At 36.8% G+C, this 14668-nt stretch overlaps 1 protein-coding gene across 1 annotated transcript in view; it reads right to left on the reverse strand.

Moving 5' to 3' along the window:
- The window catches only part of LOC118764795 (MFS-type transporter SLC18B1-like), a 114976-nt gene that overhangs the window by 70961 nt on the left and 29347 nt on the right, over nucleotides 1-14668 (reverse strand). The gene's annotated exons all lie outside the window — the stretch shown is intronic.

Genomic DNA, 14668 nt, shown 5'->3' on the forward strand with positions numbered 1-14668 from the left:
CTAGTTTGCTTTAAAAAAATAATTCTTTCAAACATGATAGTGTCTATTTACTTTAGAAATGTCTATGTATATACAAAACTATGAGAAAGTAACACATAAATCGATTTACAATTTACCAACTAAAAATATTGACCACCTCACATCAGAATTTAAACACTATTTACTATTGTAGCAATAACCATTTTAGCCATTTTGAAATGTGGCGCGAATTGGCAATATGACGTAATGTCGTATTGCCGAAGAGTTATCATTTTCGTTTTTTTCCATTGGTTAATATAACTGCTCATATAAAGATTCTAGAAGTTTCGAAAAGAATATCTGTCATGGATTTCGATTCTTTTTAGTCAAGTTGAGCAGTTATAAAAACCCTGGATTTTGGAAGATAGTTCAGTGTTCATTGGTAGTCACTCAACTCCACGTCACTCACTCTTTTGGAGACATCGGTAATTTTTATGCCATGTCCAAGTTAATCACAAATCTATTTTGATTTGTTGGTTAATGTATTAGATAGAAAGAAGAAATTAGCTAAGGAATTAATAGTCGTTTTTCTCCGCGACAAAGTTATCTTTCTTACTGTAAAAAAATATAAAATGTTATATTATATAATAAAAATAATTAAAAGGAAATGTTTCTCTTCATGTTTGTTTTTCAACTGAGCATAGATAAATATGCATTTCTGTAATCTTTGATTTATGTTTTTTATAGCGGTTTAAAGGACACGATTAAAATATTCAACATACATTGTCGTTGATGTAGCGTTCCATGCATATATGTCTCTATGATGTTATAACTGTAGTTAGGGTTTTAGATATAATGATAACACTTGAGTATAAGTGACGTTGAATCATTATATTCTCCCTTACGCAGAGAGAAGACAGAATAAATAATATAACCTAAGAGAAAGCTTAAGGTAGAATAACCGAAAACCTCCGTAGGAAAAGTGGTGACCCCGACTAAAACAGCCTATAGGAAAACCTATAGAAAAAAAAAATTTTTTTTATAAAAAAAAAAAATTATAAACACCGACAGACTGGTGGAAAATTTAATAATATAATAAACATTAATTACAGAATTATTGCATAAATACTTTATTAACAAATAGTTAAAAGTAAGTTGAAACAAAAAAGAATGCTGAAGAAGAAACTTTAGAAGGAAAATTTTAGCTGCACTTTCTAGCAATATAAAAATATTTTGAGCTGTTAAAAGCTTAGTAACATAATGAGAAAAAAAAATTTTCCTTTGAGAAAATATTTATACATATAATGGAGCAGAATTTAAAAGAATTTGAGATGTCATATTTCGATAGAAATTACACACAAGCTTCTGGACAGGAGATACCGTCATTTGGTTGGCACAACTGGAGGTAAGCTTTAAAGCTAACAAAATTACAAATGAAGAACAAAAATACAATATAATGCTTAGCAATTTACCTCCACCTCTAAGTAAAGAAATTAGAGATTTGCTACTAAACCCTATCGAACCAGTTTTGTATTCTTCCATTAAAAGGGAAATATTGAAACGAACATCAAATTCAAAACAAAAAGAATCGAAATCCATGACAGATATTCTTTTCGAAACTTCTAGAATCTTCATATGAGCAGTTATATTAACCAATGGAAAAAAACGAAAATGATAACTCTTCGGCAATACGACATTACGTCATATTGCCAATTCACGCCACATTTCAAAATGGCTAAAATGGTTATTGCTACACTATAAGTCTTGAAAACTTACAGTTTATTTTAACTTAAACTCTTTATAACAAAAAGGATTTGAACCTTTTCTTTTAAGATCTGTGTATGTACAGATATTTGTGTACATACAGTGAGAAAACTGCAGTAATACCCAGAATCTTCCACCTCCATGTCACCTTTTGTATGGGTGGAATTTTGTCTTGTCTGTGGTTTGCAACAAGTTGTTCTATAAGAACTTCCAGTTTTCCTCTATGTCTCCATCTCATCCTCAATTTTTGTGAAATTTTCAAATTTGTGTTTCTCTGAATTCTTGCCTATTCAACAGTTCTTCAGGTTTCTATAACTTTCTTCTCCAACTTGTCTTGTGTCTCTGAATTGACACAGCTCTTACTCTGAAGTCACTAGTTACTAAGCCATCTCCAGAGAAAAACTTAGCATTTACAACTATCAGCCTCTTTCATTTCCCCAAGAGTATGAAATCTTGTGTGTTCGCCTGATTGTAGAAAATCAAATGATTTTGGTTGGTTTGTAGAAGTAAGTTGCAAATTATCAAGACATTAAAGCTGGGCAGATGGATCTATAATACACAAATGGGGAATGTCATCCTTCTCCAAGGTAAAAACATCATGCTCAAATACACTATACCCAGCAATTTTCTCTTTTTATATTTTGTGCATGCAAGTGTGATAATGTTTATGTACAGCATTTTTCTTTCCACATTTAACTTTTAAATATATGATATTAAAAAAATTTAATGTGAAAAAGCTTCCAATTCAGCCAGTGTAATTCATGTTTTAAATTGAATGAATGAATTGAACAAAGTAGTTATAATAATGATTTTCACTATTGATACAAGTGAAACAATAACAGACCTCCATTACCAGGCATGACTATATGGTAAAAAAGATTGCTTCATTCTCAAGTAGTTTAAGGTTCAATTCCACTGCACAGAACTTTTGGTAAATTTTAGTCTCAAATGCTTTGTGAGAGTAATTTGGTCAGTTAGACATCTCATCAAGCTCATGCATATATACATGTATCTTTGTGTATTTGTGTCCATGTGAATGTTTGTTACAGCATCAGTTGTCAGAACCAGATTTGTATAAAAAAGAGTGTAACTCAGTGAATGATTCAACAAATCTATATCAATGTCATACCTCAGACTAAAATAAATACCTATGTCCATGATATCGACTAAAATCCTTCAAATTGGTACCTCAGCCTTGTCACAATCTAATTACTGAAGCCAGTAAAAGAATAAAATAATATCCTGTAACTATACCAACTTAAGAGAATGATTTAAAGAGTATACACCGATATTAACTTTACTAACTCAGAAGGAATACTTTCTCCTTAGCCAATATTTCTTCCAACAAAATAGTAGGGAAATATCTGAAAAGTATCCATTCAAAAGAGACAAAAGCAACATTTGGAAAACCAACGTGTGGGAAATTGTATTTCACATAATGACAAAACACAAAACCATTCAAGTTCAATGATAAGATTGTACAAACATGTTTGGGATGACAAACACTGATCCTAGACAGAATAACCATACTAAAAACCTAGTATGATGTATCAATTCAGCTTTATAACATCTTATTTAGAGGTTTACTCCTATGCAAACCAGGAGCAAGAAATTTCTACCACATGTCTGCTCAAAAGGTAGAAAGCAGCATCTGACAACAAAACTAAGCCATACAAAAACAAAACTGAAGATATTAGTGACAATATTGCTGACTGCAGAGAATTTCTTTGAGTATCATTTCATAAGATATGATGTGGTAGACAGCAACTTTTAGTATATATAAAAAAAACACAGTCAAACATATTGAAACAGATGGCTCAAAAGAACATTGGTGGAAGAGAAAAATAATATTTACATTATTTACATTATTTATATTTGACGGATATTTGTCCTCATTTTGTTTGCTAACACGTTTTGGCTGATATACCCTCCAGCCTTCACCAGGTGTCCTGATGAAGGCCTGAGGGTATATCAGCTGAAATGTTGTGTTAAACAAGATGAGGACAAAAATCTGTCAAATGCAAATAATGTACATAACTGCTCATCTCTTAAATATAGAACTGTATTAGAAAAATAATATAAACAACCAAATTAAAACACAACTTACCTGGTGTTGTATATGATAATAAAATAGAAACATGCTATTGTGGAAATCATTTCCCGACATGTGTTAATGTGCTAAAAATAAAAGACCTGCACACCAAATACACTTTCGGCATTATAACTGTTATCATTGGAGCAATGATCTGCTTGGATTAACCTGGGTTCTTGATTAAAGAATATAGCTCCATAATTCATACCCCACAGAAGATACGTCCCCTTGGTCATGTCAAAAACGATAAAAATCTTCTGGACCTTAAAATTCAAAGCATAAATGATTGTGCAAAAAACAAAACAAACATATTGTATGCATATCTTTCCTTAACAACCTTGCCACTGAACAGATGGCCAGTCAAATAATCTACCAAACTCCAGTTAGGAAAAGAAAACAACACCTTATTAGCCGGTAGAATTACAAGAGATTTAGGAAAATACTTTATGATATTTTCTGGCTCTTGACATTCTGATTTCAAATCCTTCCAATATCAACTTTGCTTTTCATCTTTTCAAGGCTGAAAGAATAAAGAACCAATCAAGCCAATGGAATCAGCTAACCCACTCCTTTCAAAAATGTCTAACCCTCACCCTAAATCAGAAACCATTATTATCATTATGTTGTTTTGTTTTATACAATCTCTTCCTGAGTTTCACCAGAGACTTCAAATAATAGCAAAGTTGGACATTTTACTGTGGGTTTTAATCATGAATAGCAATGACATATTCCAAGGAAAGGAGACCAAATATTCAGAATTAAAATTCCATTAAGAGTTTGTGGTAATATTTGTGATTTTACAAGTTTCATGTATTCTGAAAGTATTGACCTTCGGATATGGGCTGTACTCATCCTCATTATCATTTTTTAACATCCATTTCCCATTCTGCCATGGGAGCAATTTTTTGTAGTTTTGACACTTTGCAATTTCCTGGTATTTAACCATATTATTTGAGAATACTATCTGGTAACATACCTAAAGCTCCATTTATCACAGATACACTTGTCATTCTTAGATGCCACATTTTTGAAATCTCTATTTCAAGGTTCTTGTATTTAATTAACTTTTCAAATATTTTCACTCAGGTGTTGTAGTCTGCTAGGTTTGATGTATCTCTGAGCATACATTCTGTCAATGAGATTTTTCACCACAATAACTGTTCTATTGGCCAGAATAGCTTGATCTGTTTGAATACCAAAATCCCAGAGAATAGTGACAATGTCTACTTTCTACTATTTTGGTAAACTTATATTCCCACCAGTTCTTCTCATATGGGAGTCCAAATTGTTGGTAAATAGTCCAGTGCAAATACTGACCAAGTCTATTATGGTGATTAGTATACTCAGTTGTGGCTAACATAAGACAACCAGAGATTAGATGATCAGTTATTTGTCTGTTCATACCCCAAAAGTGGTAGGAAGGATCAGCACTATTTTCACAAATCTTGGTTTGGTAATTTCTAGTTGACAGATCTTGAGTTGCTATGATGAAGCCCTCTTTTTCTGATTTACATTCAGATGCAGACACACTAATGAGTAATATTTATATCAATATCAGAATCACTGACCCTTGTAGAGTATTTACCATGTAGTACCTTCATTTTCCATCTATTATGCAACTCCAAAATATCATTTGATTTATATATTTCTTTGTGTCTTCTGATTTTGTGTGTATTTTCTTAGTACTTTCATGCTTGCAGATTAGTTAAAGCATTCACTCACTAGTGTCTTTTAGATAAAGGTCTAACTCATGGTTGCTGTCTTTGACACAATTGCAGTCCACATCCTCTATCTTTTCAAGGAATATATACTTTGTCTTCATCTACCTTTGGGTGATGTGTGTAAAGCATTGCAAGAAAATTGCATATATTTGTGATAATCTTATTGATGGACCTTTTTATATTAAAACCGCATATCACAACAGGTATAGCTAGGGTATTGGTGGCCTCAGTCCTGTTTCTTGCATAAAATTTGCTTTTTAGGCTAGCTCTAACTTTAAGATTGCATTCTTTCAGTAGTTTCTCATGCATTCATATGCACTGGATGCCACCCCACTCACAGCACATAAACATTTGTACTTTCTTGAGGATCTAATTCCTTGATTACAATATTTTTTTTGTCTAGCTGTTTGTTGTGCATTCTTTATGCTTTATCTTAATCCTATTATTCTTTATCCTTTAGAAAATGTGGCTTTAGCACATTTATCAAGGCCAAATTCCATTTTAATATTGTTACTAAATTGTTGTTATTATTACCATTGTTATTGGCAGAATTGTTAGTATGCCAGAAAGAAATATATATATACAAGGTATTGAAGGCCATTCTACAAAATGCTGAAACTTATGAAGATGACAGAGGACTGAGACATGTGATGCATTGCTGTATTCTAGAAGACCCACCCACCACAACAGAATTGAGATTCTAAAACCAAAGTGCCACATAAAAGCACTAGTGTGAGTGCTAGTGCCACATAGATAGCACTGGTGTTGGTGCCACATAAAAAGCGTGGGTGATGGTATCACATACAAAGCAACCAGTACACTCTGTAAAGTGGTTGGCATTAGGAAGGGTATCCAACCATAGAAACCAAGCTAAAACAGACTATGGAACCTCTAACCTTGCCAGTTCCTGTCAAGCATCCCAACCCATGCCTGTGTAAAAAACAGATAAAATGTTGATGATGATGATGATATATAAACACATGAAGATGATACACACATGCATGGACACACATACGTACCAACATACATACATACATACAACAAAAATATGAATGGATAAAATCATATCTTTAATTTGTGGCTCCACCATACGATGCCAACAATCATTTCTGGTGCATCATCATATTTAGATACAGAAAATATCAGTCAAACTAATATATACAAAATACATATTAATACGTTATCAAGGCAATCCAAAATTGGTTAAATTGAAAGCAAACTAAAAAAATATCTTTAGTAGACAAAGGCATACAAAAAGAACATTTTCCACAGTTGTATCACTTTGTACTCTTTTAACACTGAGTGCTTTACTGATATCTGCCTGGAGGTTTTAGTCCCTTTTTCTTATATATATTCATACATACATCCGTTCATGGCCGTTGCCAGCCTCGTCTGGCCCCCGTGCCGGTGGCACGTAAGAAGCACCATCCGATCGTGGCCGTTTGCCAGCTCCGTCTGGCACCTGTGCGGGTGGCACGTAAAAAGCACCCACTACACTCACGGAGTGGTTGGCGTTAGGAAGGGCATCAAGCTGTAGAAACACTGCCAGATCAGACTGGGCCTGATGCAGCCTTCTGGCTTCACAGACCCCAGTTGAACCATCCAACCCATGCTAGCATGGAAAGCGGACGCTAAATGATGATGATGATATGTACACACACACACACACACACACACAAGCATTCACACATAAGCAATATCTATTTTATGCACAACACATTAGAACTGAAATGATTTTGATTATTAGAAAGCCTTACAATGGGCAGTAATAAGAGTGTAAATACATTCTTTGTTTTAATCTGATGAATAGAAATGTTTATTGGCTGCTCTCAGAAAAAAATATATCTGACTTCCTTAGGCACAGAAAATTATATCAGTCAAATACCAAAATATTAGCCACTTTCTGAACCTTGATTCAAAATTCATACATTAAATTCACATGTATAATGAATTGGAAATTATTTTACCTTTTGTATTCAATAATTTATTATCTGTAGTTTTAGTCCGGGTGTGTAGTTTTTATGTTGCCCATCTGAATTGATCTAGTGTTAATGATTATGACTTTATGACCTAATTTCAAATTTAGATTGTTCATTCTTGATTTCTTTCATCAATTAAGGATTAGTTAATGTTTGTTCTTAAGTTGCACTATCTTTGAAAATTCATTTCATCATTGTTATCATCATCATCATCATTTAATATCTGTGTTCCATGTTGGCATGGGTTGGATGATTCAACAGGCTCCAAGAAGCCAGGGGACAACATGTATTTTGGTTTCTTATATAGTTTCAGTAATCAGTTTTCTAGTTTTATCTGGGATGTGGGTGGATTGATTCTATATGAAACGGTTGTATTTGCCAATTAACATATTTTTATTTAGTTTTTATGTTTCATTGAAGCACAATATGTTACAGATACACATTTAAAAGATCAATATAAAATATAATGTCATGAAATTAAAATTTGTTTGTATACAGATTTGAAGTTTATTCTTCAGCTGATAGAATTATTCAGTTGTTAAGGATTTTATTGTTTTTTTTTAATGTGTGATATATTATTAGTGTTAGTTTATGAATGGATTTAATGTATGAGATGTTCAACTTTGTAATGAAACTAAACATCAACTGAATCAAATTCATTTGTTTGGGAAGGCTTACAAAAGTGATAGATCTCTCTCATTCTCAAATTAATTATAAACTAGTTAACTTGTCTATAGATCTGTAGTGACGTCATATTCCAGTGTGCGTACACGCAACGTCATTCTTCAGTGTGCGTGTGCGGAACGTCACCTTTGTAGTGACGTCATGTTCCAGTGTGCGCACACACAACGTCATTCTTCAGTGTGCGTGTGCGGAACGTCCTTCTTCAGTGTGCGTGTGTGGGGTTGGAACCTTCTGGAAAGGCATAAGGAAGTTCCCTCATGCACATGCGCTAGAGACTGAAGAAGAAATTTCTATTCGCGTTCCTTAATAGCGTCGGGGACTTGAGACACGGCGATAGAAGAGAAAGGACGTATTTTCATACGTGTGATCAGCCTATTCTCCTGTCCCAGACGCTTAGGATTTTAACCTGTTCTATTGCTGCTGAATTGTTGTAAGAAGCTTACAAAAGTTAGAATTCAGCCTTGCTGTGTTGAACTAGGTGGATACCAGTATACCATCATGTTTCATTGTTGATTAAGAGAATAAAGAATTGTATATATGTTTAAACTTGCGTTTCGTTCCTGACTGGTAGTTTCTAGAAACAAAAAATGTCGGGCTAAGAGATCCTTACAGATCCTTAACCAAATTTTCAAGAAATTATGTCATCTTTAAAAAAAATGAAGAATACATTGGATAATGTATATTATGTCTGGAAAAAAGACAAGAGGATGTGCTTAGAGTGCTTTTAACTAGATTTTGTTATTCTTTTTTTTAATACACACCGTTGGAGCTGCCCATTTTACTTATTCCACTTTTTGGATGACTCCAATTTTCTCTAATCTGTCTAATTGTTCATTGATATGTTTTATTACAGCAAAAGGTTCCATTCTTTTAGGTTTGAACACTGGTACTGTGTTTTCCTTAATTTGGAAATATGTCTCTATCTTAGAACACAAACCTAATTTATCTAACAACCTCGACCCAAAATATGGTGCAAAGTCCCCTCTTGACCCAAAATATGGTGCAAAGTCCCCTCTCGGCCCAAAATAACGTTGTGGTGGAACAATGCTGTTGACAGGGCTATTAGACAAAAGAAACTGGCTTGGTAGGACTGGAAGAACGGTGGTAGCAGGGAAGTGTATCAGACTGCCAGAAGGGAAGCTAGGAGGCAGGTTTATTTAGCCAGAGGGGAAGCAGATAAGAAAAAATTTGCCAATGTTCTGCACCGTGAGGACCAAAGACTTGAGATATTTCGTGTTGCACGACAGTGTAAGAGAGAATCGTGATGTGGTAGGAGAGAAATGTGTTCGCATGGATGATGGTTCACTTGCGCTAAATGAGGATGCAAAGAGAGAGGTTTGGAGACACCACTATGAAAGGTTGCTGAATAAAGAAAATGAATGGGAGAAAGAGATTCTGCCAAATGTTGACCTAACAGAGAGACCAGCTATCCGAGTTGACAGTACCTTGGTAGATAAGGCAATTAGAAGTATGAAGACAGGGAAAGCTCCCGGCCCATCAGGAATTACTGTAGAGATGCTCAAAATATCTGGCAGTGTTGGCTATAGCCTAGTCACCCGTATAGTTAACCAGGGGATACACGAAGGAGTCATACCCAATGACTGGTGTAGCAGCATAATAGTCAACTGCTACAAAGGTAAAGGTGACGCTTTAGATACAAATAATTACAGAGGTATTAAGCTGTTGGATCAGGTAATGAAGGTCACTGAGAGGGTCATAGCCCAACTGATTAGGGAAAGAGTTAGCTTGGTTGAGATGCAGTTTGGTTTCATGCCAGGGAAAAGCACCACTGATGCCATATTTCTGGTAAGACAGCTGCAGGAGAAATACCTAGCCAAAGATAAGCCTCTGTACCTGGTTTTCATTGACATGGAGAAAGCCTTTGACAGGGTCCCCCAATCCCTTATCTGGTGGTCAATGAGATAACTAGGGATAGATGAATAGTTAGTGAGAGCTGTGCAAGCCATGTACAGGGATGCTGTAAGTAAGGTGATGGTTGGCAATGAGTACAGTGAAGAATTCAAGGTAGAGGTAGGGGTCCACCAAGGTTCAGTCCTCAGCCCCCCTCATATTTATTATAGTCCTCCAGGCAATAATGGAGGAATTCAAGACAGGATGCCCCTGGGAGCTCCTCTATGCTGATGACCTTGCTCTAATTGCTGAGTCACTATCAGAACTAGAGAATTTTCAAGTGTGGAAACAAGGATTAGAATTGAAGGGCCTTAGAATCAACCTAGCTAAAACCAAAGTCCTAATAAGTAGAAAGGCAGACAAACCATAAATCCCTTCAGGTAGATGGCCCTGCTCAATCTGTAGTAGAGGCATAGATAGAAACTCTATAAGATGTACCAAGTGCAAGCTTTGGACACATAAGAGATGCAGTAATATCAAAGGAAGGCTAACTGGGAAGATAGTTTTTGTATGTGGCAGATGCTCGGGAGCAATAAACACTGATAATGTGCAGAGAACAACTTCAGCCACATTCCAGGGAGAAAAACTAGTAGTTGATAGCTTCCGTTACCTAGATGACCAAGTCAGTAGCGGAGGAGGGTGCGCTGAAAGTGTAGCTGCTAGAACAAGAATAGCCTGGGCAAAGTTCAGAGAGCTCTTACCTCTGCTGGTGACAAAGGGCCTCTCGCTCAGAGTAAAAGGTAGACTGTATGACGCTTGTGTACAAACAGCCATACTACATGGCAGTGAAACATGGGCTGTGACTGCTGAGGACATGCGTAAGCTCGCAAGGAATGAAGCCAGTATGATCCGATGGATGTGGAAAATCAGTGTGCATACTCAACAGAGTGTAAGTACCTTGAGAGAAAAGTTGGACCTAAGAAGCATCAGATGTAGTGTGCAAGAGAGATGACTGCACTGGTATGGTCATGTGGTGAGAATGGAGGAGGATAGCTGTGTGAAAAAGTGCCACATCCTAGTGGTTGAGGGAACCTGTGGAAGCGGTAGACCCAGGAAGACCTGGGATGAAGTTTAGGCCTCACCAAGGAAATGACTAGTGACCGAGACTTTTGAAAATATGCTGTGCTTGAGAAGACCTGGCAAGCCAAATGGGACCATAACCAGCTCACCTATGCATACCTTTTCCTTCTTTGGACACTAAACTCTGCTTACGAAGACCTGTTGAGGCAAATGAAATCAAAATCAAATTCAATGACTAGCAAAGTGCAAAGAGCACCATAGGAGTGTGATCGTTGTCAGAGAGGCTAACCAGCTTCCGTGCCAGTGACACATAAAAGGCACCATTCGAGTGTGATCATCACCAGCGTCGCTTTACAGGCATTTGTGCCTGTGCTAGTAGGGTGCCAAGAACACCATCCGAGCATGATCGTTGCCACAGAGCACCATCTGAAAGTGATCGTTGCCAGAGTGGCTAACTGGCTTCCGTGCCGGTGGCATGTAAAAGGGCACCATTCGAGCATGATCATTACCAGCGTCACCTTACTGGCACCTGTGACAGTGGCATGTGTAAAAAGATTTGAGCGAGGTCATTGCCAGTACAGCCTGACTGGCCCCCGTGCCGGTGGCACATAAAAAGCACCCACTACACTCTCGGAGTGGTTGGCATTAGGAAGGGCATCCAGCTGTAGAAACTCTGCCAGATCAAGATTGGAGCCTGGTGCAGCCATCCAGTTCGCCAGCCCTCAGTCAAAATCGTCCAACCCATGCTAGCATGGAAAGCGGACGTTAAACGATGATGATGACTTAAGGAAAAGCATTTTAAAATTTTTTCTTCAATTCATCTGATACCTTATTCTTACTGGAGGAACAATCATTTATGTAATTACAGAACAGATTTATAGAGAAGTCCCATAAATCAAGCAACTCCATTCAGTCAGCACCAAACGAGTTTGTTGCATTTTTTAACACAAACACTTTTGCATTATAGGTTTTTTGCCTAAGAAGTGTAATCTTTCACCTGTGATGCCTCGCAAACTTTTCAATGTTTACTATAATGTAAGTTTCCCAATTTTCCGAGTTTGGCTAGTCCATTCTCACAGGGGTGTCATGATTCTTGCCATAACATCATCATACCCAGAAAAATAAAACTAGGATTTTTCATAATAATAATAATAATTATAATAATAATAATAATGGTTTCAAATTTTGCCACAAGAGCAGCAATCTTGTAGGAGGGGATAAGTCAATTACATCAATTCCAGTGTTTCATTGGTACTTAATTTATTGACTCCGAAAGGAGGAAAGGCAAAGTCGACCTAGGTGGAATTTGAACAGAGAACATAGTGACAGGCGAAATACCACTAAGCATTTTGTCCAGCATGCTAATGATTCTGCCAGCTCACTGCTTTAATAATAATAATAATAATAATTCTTTCTACTATAAACACAATGCCTGAAATTTGTAGGAAGGTGCCATTCAACTACAGGCAAAATGTCGCTGCGTATTTCATTTGTCTTTATGTTAGTATAACTGTTAATGACTCTGCCAGATTACACTGTATTGTTGCTGTTGAGTGTAGCGGTCTTCCTCCCAGAGCTCACAAGATCGCACCTCTGTAGTGGGAGAAGTCCAAAATGTGGTCCTTTGCTATTTGTAAGACCCGCAGAAGAGAAAGCAGGTCAACCCCCAACACCAAGAGCATTGACAGATGGATGAATGCGCATCAAGGCTCAGCGGTTGTGTAGGAAGTCGGGGACAAGAAACAGGGAGAAAGAGTGAGAGAAAGTTCGGGCGAAAGAATATAACAGGGGCGCCACCACCCCCTGCCGTAGCCTCGTGGAGCTTTAGGTGTTTTCGCTCAACAAACACACATAACGCTCGGTCTGGGAATTGAAACCGCGATCATCCGACCACAAGTCCGCTGCCCTAACCATTGGGCCATTGCACCTCCATGCTGTTGTTGTTGTTGGTGGTTTCTGATTTTGGCACAAAACCTTAAGTTCGGGGAAGACGGTTAGTTGATATTATTGACCTAAGTAATTGATTGGTGCCCATGGGCATATGGCATAGTGGTTAAGAGCATGGGATACTAACCTCAAGATTCCAAGTTCAATTCCAGGCAGTGACCTGAATAATAATAATAATAATAATAACAACAACAACAACATCAAAAAAATACCTTAGGAATGAGAACCCAAGTTTGAAATTTCCCCAAGATACCTGATGAACAAATAAGATGAGGACAAATATCCGTCAAAGGTAAATAATGTACATAATTCCTCATCTCTTAAATATAGAATTGACTGAAGCTTATTCAATGACCCCTGAGAGATAGAGGCAAAGTTGACTTCAGTGGGAATCGAACTCAGAATGCTACAAGACACTCTAATGAATCAGCCAGCTCATCATCAGTTTTTTCATGCTTGACAAGTATGATGCTTTCATTGAGGCAGATTTTCTAGTTCTGGATGTTTCCCTTGTCACTAACTTCCACCTGATTCTAAGCACCTGATTCTTAATATTTTTCCTTGGTTAGACATGTTTTCATGGAAGATTGATGGTGACACTTGTTTACAACTACCATGCAATGTCAAGACAAAGAAACACACAAACACACACCTTTTCTCACATCTTTCAGCAATATACAGTAATCTGTTGTTAAGGCTAATGTACAATCCAGTTTAACATTATTACCAGTTTTTAGGTGCCTTTCAAAGAATTCTTTTTGTTACAAGTGTTCATATCAGATCCATGAATTCCGTCAGCACCTGTCTTTAGAGTGGCTTTTTTTTTTTTCTAGAAACATTAACCTGCAGTATTCAAAATAACATCAGTCACATTTGTTTTGACATCCTGAAAGTGTAGTTTGCAGAGGTCAAGCCCACTGCAGCTTCTCATTTCTTCTTCTTCCCCATTGTCATCATCGTCACCATCATCACTATCATAGATCAGACAGAATTCACTGAGACAGCTTTTCTACAATTTCATGTCCTTCCTGTCACCAAGTCCCACTTGTTTCCAAGCAAGATAATATTTTCCCATGCCCAGATATGTTTTTCATGGAATGTTAACTTTTACTGGTACAATAGTGATACTCGTTTACAACTCTCGCACAATGTTGAGACAAGGAGGCACAAACACATACACATTTATACATACATATGAGGTGGGATCAAAAAGTTCCCAGGTTAGTTATGGCTAATAATCATCTCCTTCAAAACAGCCACCTTACACTGGTCTCAGTGTTCCTGCCAATTTTGGAATCCAGCCTGGAAGTCGTTTTCTGTAAGCTAGTCGAGGACCTTCTGTGATTTGCTCTGGATCTCAACAACAGTATTAAAACAGTAACCTTTGAGCTACATTTTCATCTTGGAGAAGAGATGGAAGTCCACAGGTGCTAAATCTGGCAAATAAGGTGGGTGCAAAAGCAATACCAAGGTGTTTCAGGCAAAGAACTCATGAGTGAGAAGGGCTCAGTAACAGGGTGCATTATCATCATGTAGAATCCAATTCTTCGCTCTCCACAGATCTGGTCACTTTCACTGAATGTCTTCTCTCA

The sequence above is a fragment of the Octopus sinensis genome, linkage group LG9 (genome assembly GCF_006345805.1).
Source record: "Octopus sinensis linkage group LG9, ASM634580v1, whole genome shotgun sequence".
NCBI classification, from domain to species: Eukaryota; Metazoa; Mollusca; class Cephalopoda; order Octopoda; family Octopodidae; genus Octopus; species Octopus sinensis.